Genomic DNA, 12,435 nt, shown 5'->3' on the forward strand with positions numbered 1-12,435 from the left:
GCTGTATCTATCCTTTTTATATCCTCATTTTGTTCCTAACTTACTCTGAAATAAATATGACTTGAATATTACACATCACAATCAAAATTTTTCGACTCCAAACAATATTTTCACTGATGTCCCTTGAGAGAACTAAAAGAAGGCTAGTTAGAAAATACTTGTCTATCATAATACAGGCATTTTTCATAATACAATTACAAAGAAAAAATAAATGAATTTCCTCTTAAGTTTCTCTTTTATTTGGCAGTTAATACAGACACAGTATTGGAGTGGACAGTCATCCCACATCATAATATCTATCTACTTATGTATATATCTATCCCTCCGTCATCTACCTGTCAGTTTCATATCATGTACTATGAGTCTAAGCTTTCAGATGAAATTCCAAGGATGCTCTTTTCTGTGTTCTCTATATGGCCAAAGGCGGTCCCTTTCATATTCTTTCTGCTTCCCTCTCTCCCCAGTTCTGGAAAACCTGCCTTAAATATATGTCGTGTTTGTAGGAGAGCTTGGAAGAGAGAATGCAGTTTTCAGTCAATAATGTCATTGTCATGCTCTGTGCTTGTATGCACACATTTCCATATCCTGTAAGTGTAATTCAGATCTTTACTTATGGTTTGGAGACCGTGTCTGACTCAGCACTTTCTCCATGTGAATTAGTCTCCCCCTTTAACCTGCTGAAGAGGATCAAGTTCTTTAACATGATGGCTTTGGTAAACCCTGTGCTAGTTAACAGTTTGGCGGTCTCCTTGAATCAGAGACTAGAAAGCTATGCTCCAGAAGCATCATTCTCACTGACATTTTCCTTTATTGCTGAAGGAGATATAACTGATGGTGATACTGGAGGAGAGGGTCTGGGGAGGCCCCGTGGCCAGCCTCAATTCATCCTGTACTCTTACCAGGTTCTTGACTCTGTCACATGAAAGAATTTAAGAGTAGAATCACAGTAGAAAGTGAGAACAGGTTTAATGTAAGGGATAAAAGATACAGATTTCACAAAGAATGTTCTGCCTAGCTCCAGAAACTGTGCAGAGCACACACCAAGCTGAATACTAAAGTAAGAAATACCCATTCACAGAAAAAGTGCAGCCTGGCTCTAGAGTGAACAGCAGCCTGCTTAAAGGCAAGTGTGATACATAAAGAAAGAAATACACACCTCAGATGAAGTGCAGGCTGGCTCTAGGAGAGTGAGCAGCAGTCCTGCCTCCTACCATGATTCCACTTTTACAGTTTTGCTAATACATGTTCATGCTGTCTAATGAATACTCAACTAAGGGGGTGGTTCCCAGTATGTAATAGGTTATGTAACAGGTTTGCACATGCTCAGTTGGTCTTTTTTTTAGGGCCGGCTCATTGGTCAAATTCTATCACATGCACCAAACATATTCAAGAATATACTGTGCTCTTTAGCACCTCTGGTGGAAGGTCATTCAAAGGATAAATTCCTTACTGAGCATGCTCAGCTATTAGGGTTACGCGCCTCCTTTCTACTGAGCATGCTCAGCCATTGGACTTGTGTAAGTCTCCCCCTTGTGGTCTCAACCTCCCCATGCTGGTGTTGAAAATAGGTGCAATAAGCCACAGTAACTCTCCTCTAGGGGAGGGTTCTAGCAAAGGGTTCTAGCAAAGGTCTAGCAAAGAGACCTTGGGAAGTGGCTTGAAAACCAGAGGTGTGTCTTGTAACCTGAACTCATGGAAACTGACCACCCCCTATCTCAATGGCTCAGAATTAATCATAATCAATCTGTGGTTTGTCAGGGATAGATATCCACTACATGTGCTAGGACTAGAACTTCCTATTTCCTCACTACCTTGATGTTCTTCTTTATTCTACAAAAATAAGATCAAAAATTTTAATAAATAAAATCAAATTTCAATGTGGTACATAAGATCAGTTGAAAGAGGACCACATTTTAGGGACAAATTAACAAAGCTTCACGAGAAATTTAAACAACCTTATTATACAGTAATGGCATTTCTTGGAGGCTTTATACAGAGATCTCTCCTTCTACCCCTCTATTTGTGTTTCATTCTCTAAATTAGAATAACATGATCTGTCCTCTAAAGACCTGAATTACTAGTTTTCATTCTTACTAGGTAATTATGATCTTGTGCCTATTCAGCAGTACGTGAAGGAAGTTTAAACTATGTTTGTGTGTTTGTGCTTGTTTAAAATCTTTTCTGGGTCAAGTGGCTGTTGTCTGAAGTTAATTGTGATATAACATTGAGGCTACATTTAAAAAGTGTGACTTAGTTAAAAAAAAATGTGTCCTATTTGGCTTTTCAAGTCTTATTTTGTATTCAGAATTATTAACAAAGGGAATGTGAGGTAGATTTCCATGACCTCTTTTGTTAATTCTGCTAAAGCTAGCTGAGACAAATTCTTGACTACTAGACATCAAATTATATTCCATTTCTGTTATTGATATTGACAGATCTGATAGACATTTTTTAGTGATTTTTCATTTCCAAAGAAAGGCCCCCTTTTTATAAGACCACATGTTGTGTCAGTGACTTCTATATATTTACTTAGTAACAGTTATAATTTGGTGCAATATGTAAATTGCTGCAACTATTATGTCTGCTGATTTTGTAAATATGATAAGGATAACTTACTTTGTCACGTGGATTTGTTTGTACTAGAAAACTAAATTGGAAAGGACTCTTGCTGAGTTGTTTCTTCCATATTTCTGTACATATAATTTATAGATGCAAAAATTCTGCTTGCAGATTCAAGAACAGCTGCTCCTGTTTAATGTAGTCATTTTATATTTTGTATGCTCACATAAAGTACTGCATTCCTACTGGGCAATGAGAAATAGGTTGAGAATGATTCTGATAGTGGGAACTAAATAAGATCATAAGAAGCAAAATAACCAACAATGTAGACAATTTTTAATCCTCTCTGCCTTGGACTCCAGAGAACCCTTAAGTGTGGGATGATGTCCCAAAACCAAAGAGGAAAATTGACCTGAAACCTTTTCCTTTTCTCAAATGTCCCACAAAGTAAAAAGATATAGAGGGGAGATTCTTGTTTTATATCTGTTTCAAATATTTAAATTCAAGAACCAATACTATTCACAAAAAGAGTACAAAGAGTGCACTATTCTCGTTTTTTAAAACTACATTTTTTTTTTCACATGAAGAGAAATGTTACCTTTCTCTCAGACTGTGGTGAAATAAAAGTGAAATTATGTTAAGCATGTCACCTACTAACTTGAGTCCTCCCACCTTTGGGAATCCTAAGAGGTATTCGACGTACTTTACTAAGCCCAGAAAAATATAGATCCTTAACTGAGGAACTCATTTCACAATAAGACAAACTAAAGTAAACAGTGTAAGTTTAAATCAATATGAGTTTCTCACATGCATTAAAACAAAATTCCAAAACTAAACATGCAGTGGGATAGTAAGTTAGAACCAAAGCAGACAGGTTTATTCCAAAATGAAGCTGTTGCTTAGCAGCAGATAGCAAACTGGATAAAAGAGCAGTAAGTATATTACAGACGAACACTCTCCATTTTTCCTGAAGATGCAACTTGACTTTAAATGGCTAGTTATCAACTGCACCCTCGTCCTTCTTTATATAATTGAGGTAAAACTAGGAATCACAAAATTCCTTTTAAAGTTGCTGACACATTTACATTCATCACTTATGATCAGTGAAGTTGTTACACGTCTTTGTCAAACACGAACTGAACCTTCCCATTTGTCTCCAAATATTCCAAAATGTAAACACTGAAAGAGGAGAGAAGGAAAGGTTGACAGCTAGTGGAATGTTACCATGCTTGGTTTGCTACTTCTAAAATAGGCAGCACTCTGAAAAGTGCTTGATGGTGAGCTAGAATTTTTCACATGGGAAAGCACATTGGAGGATGGACAGTGATATCTCATTTCTATTCCATCCGCTTTAGATTTCCTATATCAATTCTGGTTAACTCATCTTTCTTTATTTGGTAAATATTCACTACAAGCTCATAAAATGGCATGTATATATGTTCCTTGCAAATACTTGCTAGTTTTGATTTTATTAATCCTTTTTTGAGATTGTTAACATTTCTCTAACTACCTAGATGAAAAAAAAAATTCTCAAGGACATGCAAAGTTAACAATTATTCTGTATTTGAGTCAAGAATAGCCTATTCTAACAATTTCTGTTACTCTTCTTTGTTTTTTATTTTCACAAATTGGCCATGAATTTCAATTTGTGGCTGGCAACAGATCTGTGGATTGTTTTGGCATAGACTCAGAATACACTCTACAACCCTTTTTTTTTTTTTTTCTATTTTTCCCCCGCCTAGGTTGTTACTGATTAATATACTGAAATTCTCCCATTCGTATATAGACCTTGCCTAAGTCTACATAGTTTGCAATAATTAGAAGTTAATCACATTCTAAAAAGGTGACATAGCTGCTGGCCAAAAGCATCCTCAGAACTGATGGCAAGTAGCTTAATGAAATTCTGATTTTTAGAAAAACATCTTATTTAGGAAATATTGAGATATAGTTTCTGTCTTGTTTACCATTGTCTTATTAGCAGCTAGAACAATGTCTAGCATTAGTAGGTGCTCAATAATTACTTGTTAAATGAGTGAATGAGCAGTGCTAATACTTATATTGGAAATCAGAAAATGTGGGTTTTAGTTTGATTCCTTTGTTGCAGCCTATCCAAAGTCACTTTATCTTATTTTCTCATCTGAGAAAATGTAACAGTTTCAAATAGAATATTAAATCCTTAAATAATTTCCAGCTCATAAAATATATATATATGTTCATATGTATATATGTTCTACATTAGTGGGACCATTTTTAACATAAGCACTTCCAATAAATAGATAGGAAATTAACTCAATTTACCAGTTACAAATAATAAAATGACTCATAATAAAAAAATCTTTACTCAAAATATTTTATTTATCACATCTAGAAAAGTCCTTTATAATTTTATCCTTCAAAACTATTCCTTATTCTTTATAGTGGGCACATTTTCACTCATAAGTACTAGTAAATCATAAATCCAGAAACCTTCTCATAAGATTTACTACTGATACCAGAGGAGAGGGTTTGGGGAGGCCTGATAGCTAGATTCAACCCACCCAATCCTCTAGCAGGTTCTTGACTCTACCACAGGAAAGAATTCAAGAGCAGAGTCATAATAGAAAGTGAAAATTGGTTTAATGTAGCAAAGTGAGGAACACAAACTTCACAGACAAAAGTGAAGTGAAGTCTCCATGTAGCCGTAGAGACCTAGCAGGGCCCACACTAAGTTTAATGAAAAAGTAAGAAATATACACTTAGAGTTTAGTACAAAGTGTAGGCTGGCTCAAGAGAATGAGCAGCTGCCCATTAGAAGTAAGGTTAACACACTTTACTTTAAGCATACATACCTCAACAGTAGGAGAAGTGACAATAATCCCACCTGCTGAGATTCAAGTTTTATAGCTTTGCTATCTAATACATATTCATGCTATCTAATGAATATTCAACTAAGGGGGAATGGTTCCCAGTTATGTAACATAGTCTTGCACATGCTCAGTTGATCTCCTTTTAGGGCACACTCATTGGTCAAATTATATCACATGCACCAAGCATATTCAAGAATATTCTGTGCTCTTTGGCATCTCCAGTGGAAGGTCATTCAAATGATAAACTCCCTTCCACTAAGCATGCTTGGTCACTGTGGACATAAAAGCCTGTATAAATTCCTTTTACTGAACATGCTCAGATACAAGAGTATATAACTCTATTCTACTAAGCATGCTCAGCCACTGGCTTTGCATAAGTCTGCCCCCTGGTGTCTCAATTTCCTTATGTTGGTACTGAAAATAGGTGCAATAAACAACAGTGACTATCCACTAGGGGAGGGCCTAGAAGATGGGTCTGAGACCTCGAGGATTGGTTTGAAACCCAGAAGTGTGTCCTGAAACTCTAATCTGGGCAACTGAGCACCTCTTATCGCATTACTTTGATTCTCATCCTTCATATGTGAAAGAAGTACACTTTTTTATTAACTTTAATTACCCTCAGGTTGAATCTGCAAGTATTTAGAATAATAGCAAATTAACTGTAATTATAGATTGCTGTTTCTATCCCATTTACTTTACTTTCCAAAGCACTATGAGTTTTGCTCTATTCTAAATTTTATTAAGAGGAAGTGAGTATTCATTGATGTTAGATGGCAAGAAGTTGTTGAGGAACTTACTGTACACTATACTCATGAGTGTTATTTAAAAATCTCAATTAGAATGTGATCTTAAAAATAAGAAAGATCAAAGTGTTTCTAATAAATATTATATAACATTATAATACATTTGTATCAAAATGTACTTTCTAGTCTCTCTATTTTTAAACTCTGCAATGATTTTCTTTGCTGTTTTGAGAAGAGAAATGAAAATATCATTTCAAATAAAGAAAAATCAAATCTTCATTGGATATCTGCTAAAATAAAGCAGAAACAAGTTCAGATATGGAATTTTAACATGATTTTGTCCTTTACTTCATTGTAAGTAATTGTTGAATAGTATATATGAGGATACTTCAAAAAGTTCACAGAGAAATTTGGATTATCTTTTAATTCTATTTATCCATGAACTTTTCAAAGTATCCTCATATGTGTGTGTTTATTTAGAAATAGATAAATGGTAACATAGAAAGAGAGAGATAGATAAATAGATGTCATATTGTTTCTTAAACTTGGTTGAAGGAACTAAATCAGATTTAGTAATAATATTTATTTGAAAGGATGTTTAAAGATTATTCTACAACTAAAACCATCTCAAACAATTTGAAAGTACTTTTATTGTACTTCCATAATATCAATTTATAATCTTACACAAGAAAATTATTTCAAATGTCAGTCATTAACTAAAGAATTTGTTCAATTGATTTGTAATAATGGACAGTGCTAGATTTAGTTGTCGTTGTGTTGAGAAGACAAGGATCTTTAATTGCAATGATTAAAAAGCTATGTAAAGAAAGCAAGTGATCGAAGATAGAATAGCAGAGAAGGGATTGGAAGATTGCTTGGCATTCCTCAGCTCAAGGGAAGGCCCATCTGCTATATACCAGATTTTTTTTTCTCTTGAATTAAGCTTTAATTTGCTACAAGTGATGAAGAAAAATAATTAAAAGGTAAAATACGTTACATTATTACAAAGATTAACACAAAATTTTTAGTTTGGTCAAAATTATAAAATGTTAAAATACCATAATTTTTCAGCTAAACAATATTATTTTAAATGCTTGGTACATGCATAGTTAGAAATGAGTTCATACAAATTCACACAAAAAGAAACATTAACAAAAACAAAATTCAACTTAACAAAATCTATATTAACTTTATTTTAATATTTAACCAATAGATTATAAATACTTTTCATATCCATCAATATTAACATGATGGTAAGTACTGTATAATATTCAATTGTATTACATTTCATAATTTATTAATCATCTATTAGTCACTACATTCCTTTATTTAATTCTTTAAAAAACTTATTAAAATATTTTAACATTTATTTATACATATTTATGAGATATAGCATGTTGTTTCAATACACACATATACTGCAGAATGATTCACTTAGGGTAGATAGCATAGTTTTGTACCCATTAGTTCAACACTTTTACTCCTCCTTGCCCTCCCCACCCCCACCTCTGGCAACCATTATTCTATTCTGTACTTCTGTGAGATGATATCATGTGGTATTTGCCCATTTGTGCCTGACTTAATTCACTTACCATGATACTTTCCCAGTTCCATCCATGATGCTGCAAATGATAGAATATTATATTTTTATTAACTGAGTAGTATTCCATTGTGTATACATACCACAGTTTTTTTAACCATTCATCTGTTGATGGACATTTAGGTTGATTCATCTCTTGGCTATTGTGAATAATGCTGCAATGAACATGGGAGTGTAGGTTTCTGTTTGATATATTGATTTAATTTCCTTTGGTGTATATCCAGTAGTTAGATAGCCTGCTCTTAGGGTAGATCTATCTTTAGTTAACTGAGGAACCTCAATACTGTTTTCTAAAGTGACTGTACCAGTTTAGTGGCAGGATACAAAATCAACATACAAGAATCAATAGCCTTCCTACATGCCAGCAATGAAATAGCCAAAGAAAAAAATCAAGAAAGTAATCCCACTCATAATAGCTACCAAAAAAGTGAAATACCTAGAAGTAAATTTAACAAAGGAAGTGAAAGACCTCTACAAAGAAAAATATAAAACACTGGTCAAAAAGAACAAAATTGGAGGCATCACACTTCCTAACTTCAAAATATACCAAAAGGTATAGTAACCAAAACAGCATGGTACTGACACTACACTCTTTTCTACATTTTTGCTATTTTATGCAAGGAAACAGTGAGTCTTACCACCAAATCTTTGCACAAGCGAATTCCTCTAGATTAATGGAACTGAAATTGTAGGACTGAATGTGTGTCACTCATTGGTAAATACTATTCTATATCAATAAGAAATACACAAGAGAAATATTCAAGCAGAGATTGGGAAATTACGTGATTCATTCTTGTACTTGCATCAGTCATTATGATGATAAATTAAAGCTGGATTTGCTTGATCAATTTGCTTCATACCGTAATATCCGTGTACCAATTCTTAGTCCATATGCATCACCACTCCCACCTCCTCTTGGTCTGATAAATTGTGCACAATTCTGCCAACTGAACCTTAAACATCTTTGAATCAAATTAATTAAGATATATTTCCATAAGCCACAGTACTTTAAACATTATATCACTGCTATTTACTGTGTCTTGTTGTAAATAAATTATACAAAATTTACGTTTTTTTATTCTCACTTATGAAGTGTTAGAGAAATATATATACGTATATATGTATAATGCATGTAAGATGAAGTCTAATAAAATGAATTTAAAATAGTTTGGAAAAATAGTTTTCAACTTTTTATTCTCAGTGTAATCATAGTACCATGCATATAGTAGATGCCCAATTAATAAATGTTCTGATGAACACACTGCAAGAACTGCTGAATTAAGGCATAGCTGATGTTGTATATTTGGACATTTCTTAGGAGAAAAATATACTGTAATTAAAGGAACATAGATGTATTTTTTCCTTTTTTCTTCTATGAAATATAAACTTTGTAATGGCTTATGAGGCTTCCAGAAATGCTTTATAAAGATTGCAAAACCACTTGTTCCATTCCCTTTCTCTTATGTCTTGACATATTCTTTTACCACCTGAGCTATAACTAAGAGAGATTTCTTCAGAGATAATATCAAAAATACTTTAAAACCTATGGACTTTTTAGTAGGTCAATCACTTTAAATGATATGTTTGACAGTAATGTGTAATGGGCAGCCTGGTCATTGTCCTTAACAGTTGCTTTGTCACAAAAGGATACAGGTAGATTAAAGGCTTACTGGAACATAAATGAAAAATACTTGCATTATTGGTTTTCCCTAGATGTTTATATTCATATGAGAGAGGAAACACTACAATAAATAAAAATGGTAGCATGACTTTCCTTCCTATACAAGAAGAAATATATTTCAGGTATTAATATTCAAGTTCAGCTTGCCTTTCCTATAGCACTCACGTAGGCACGTTTCAAAACCTTTAAGAGGAGAATGATGCTTGTGAGATAGTTGTGCATGAAGGTGAAATGTACAACAATAGGCACAATTAGTACCATTTGTGATTATACTTTATGTGATGTTGGCAGCAGTTCATTAAAAATGTACTCAACTATCAACTCATTTCACACAGGTCATTGAACAGCAATAAAGTGGTATCAGCTCTTCTCCATTATGACTGTGAGCTGGGCTTGAACCACCGAATCACAGGAATAGGCTCTATTCTATCATCATTCTACAAAAACACCTTTACAGATTTGCAGTGTATCTGTCTGCAGCATTTTGTTTCTAATTGCATTAATTTTTCTTTGAAATGGATACAATCTATACATTGTGTCTTGATCAAAATAATAATGGTAAATTGTCTCTTGGAAAACACAAATTTTAGGTACTACAAAACAATTATATTATACATTATATATTATATATTTTATTATGTATGTATTCATAATTCTATTAAATATAAATAAAAGTGGTCATATGTGACATGATATGGAAAGATCTTTTGGCTGTTAAAGCAGAATGAAAATTAAGTTCAGTCATATAGCACAAATTTACCACTCTCACATACTTCCCTAAGGCCTAAATTTTCACCCCACGTAGCTGTAAATATTCTCATATTTCACATATTACATCAGCCACATGAACATTTACCAAGTGAACTAAACAGCGATCTGTGCTAAACTGTGAAATTTTATTTAATTAAAACACTAAAATGTATTGAAGTACCGTATACACACTTTAGGTCACTTCTGAGAGTGACACTGTGCAAACAGATGTCAAACTAACATTCCAAATACATCTCAACTGGGTTATTCTATAACCAAAGGCTGGTGGTAGTATCTGGACCAGAGGCAATAATGAATTGTTTAAAACATAGTCTTTTTTTATGTGTATCAATAATAATTTCATAGAACTTGGTTATTTAAAATAATAATTTTAATTATACTTGTTCCAATATTGGTTTAAAGACACCCGAATATAAAAGTTACCCTTTAAAAATAGCAGGCAAAGGGCTAGGCAGTTAGCTCAGCTGATTAGAACTCAGTGTTCTAACACCAAGGTCAAGGGTTCAGATCCTCAGACCAGCCAACTGCCAAAAAAAAAAAAAGAGCAGGCAATATGTATAAAAAACATACTGATTGCAAAAATTACTGTAAAATCATTAAGTAAGCACAGTGCCTAGTCATTCAACAAATTGGAATGTCATATTATGGGGAAAAACTGAAAGCTTTTCCTTTAAGAACAGGCACTAGACAAGGATGCCCACTCTCACCACTCCTATTCAACATAGTGTTGGAAGTACTAGCCAGAGCAATCAGAGAAGAGAAAGAAATAACGGGCATCCAGATTGGAAAAGATGAAGTCAAACTGTCCCTGTTTGCAGATGACATGATCCTATATATCGAACAGCCTAAAACCTCTACAAAAAAACTGTTGGAATTGATAAATGATTTCAGCACAGTAGCAGGATACACAATCAACACACAAAAATCAGTAGCATTTCTTTTCTCCAATAGTGAACATGCAGAAGGAGAAATCAAGAAAGCCTGCCCATTTACAATAGCCACCAAAAAAATAAAATACTTAGGAATTGAGTTAACCAAGGAGGTGAAAAATCTCTATAATGAGAACTACAAACCACTGCTGAGAGAAATTAGAGAGGATACAAGAAGATGGAAAGATATTCCATGCTCTTGGATTGGAAGAATCAACATAGTGAAAATGTCCATACTACCCAAAGTGATATACAAATTCAATGCAATCCCCATGAAAATTCCAAAGACATTTTTCTCAGAAATGGAAAAAACTATTCAGACATTTATATGGAACAATAAAAGACCACGAATAGCCAAAGCAATGCTCAGCAAAAAAAATAAAGCTGGAGGCATAACACTACCTGACTTTAAGCTATACTACAAAGCTATAATAACCAAAACAGTATGGTACTGGCATAAAAACAGACACACTGACCAATGGAATAGAATAGAGAATCCAGAAATCAACCCACACACTTACTGCCATCTGATCTTTGACAAAGGCACCAAGCCTATTCACTGGGGAAGGGACTGCCTCATCAGCAAGTGGTGCTGGGATAACTGGATATCCATATGCAGGAGAATGAAACTAGATCCATACCTCTCACCGTATACTAAAATCAACTCAAAATGGATTAAGGATTTAAATATACACCCTGAGACAATAAAACTTCTTAAAGAAAACATAGGAGAAACACTTCAGGAAATAGGACTGGGCACAGACTTCATGAATACGACCCCAAAAGCACGGGCAACCAAAGGAAAAATAAACAAATGGGATTATATCAAACTAAAAAGCTTCTGCACAGCAAAAGAAACAATTAAAAGAGTTAAAAGACAACCAACAGAGTGGGAGAAAATATTTGCAAAATATACATCTGACAAAGGATTAATATCCAGAATATATAAGGAACTCAAACAACTTTACAGGAATGTCATATTATCTATGTATTACTCAGATCTATAAAACAAACATATTTGCATATTTCTTATTTAGATGTTTTCTCAAACTTTGTTATTAAGTATTCTTTTTTGCCTTTCTTGTTATACTTTTCAAAGGTTTTATGGTCTTGAATTATGTAAGATTAAAATTCTTTTTGGTATTTTGCTATTTGGACTTTTCATAGTAAACTGCAAATAATGAATGCTAGTTTATTAACTTTGTTCCTAGTTTTATGTATTTTGCTTTCACATTGTTCCGTGTGTTGAAAGTTTTTTGATTTTGCGTTCTGCTGAGCCTATTTTATTTGGGAGGAGTGTTAATCG

At 33.7% G+C, this 12,435-nt stretch overlaps 1 protein-coding gene across 4 annotated transcripts in view; it reads left to right on the plus strand.

Annotated features, from left to right (window-relative positions):
- The window catches only part of PCDH9 (protocadherin 9), an 873,028-nt gene that overhangs the window by 546,698 nt on the left and 313,895 nt on the right, over positions 1 to 12,435 (plus strand). The window lies entirely within an intron of this gene.

The sequence above is a fragment of the Cynocephalus volans genome, chromosome 7, assembly GCF_027409185.1.
Source record: "Cynocephalus volans isolate mCynVol1 chromosome 7, mCynVol1.pri, whole genome shotgun sequence".
In the NCBI taxonomy this organism is placed as follows: Eukaryota; Metazoa; Chordata; class Mammalia; order Dermoptera; family Cynocephalidae; genus Cynocephalus; species Cynocephalus volans.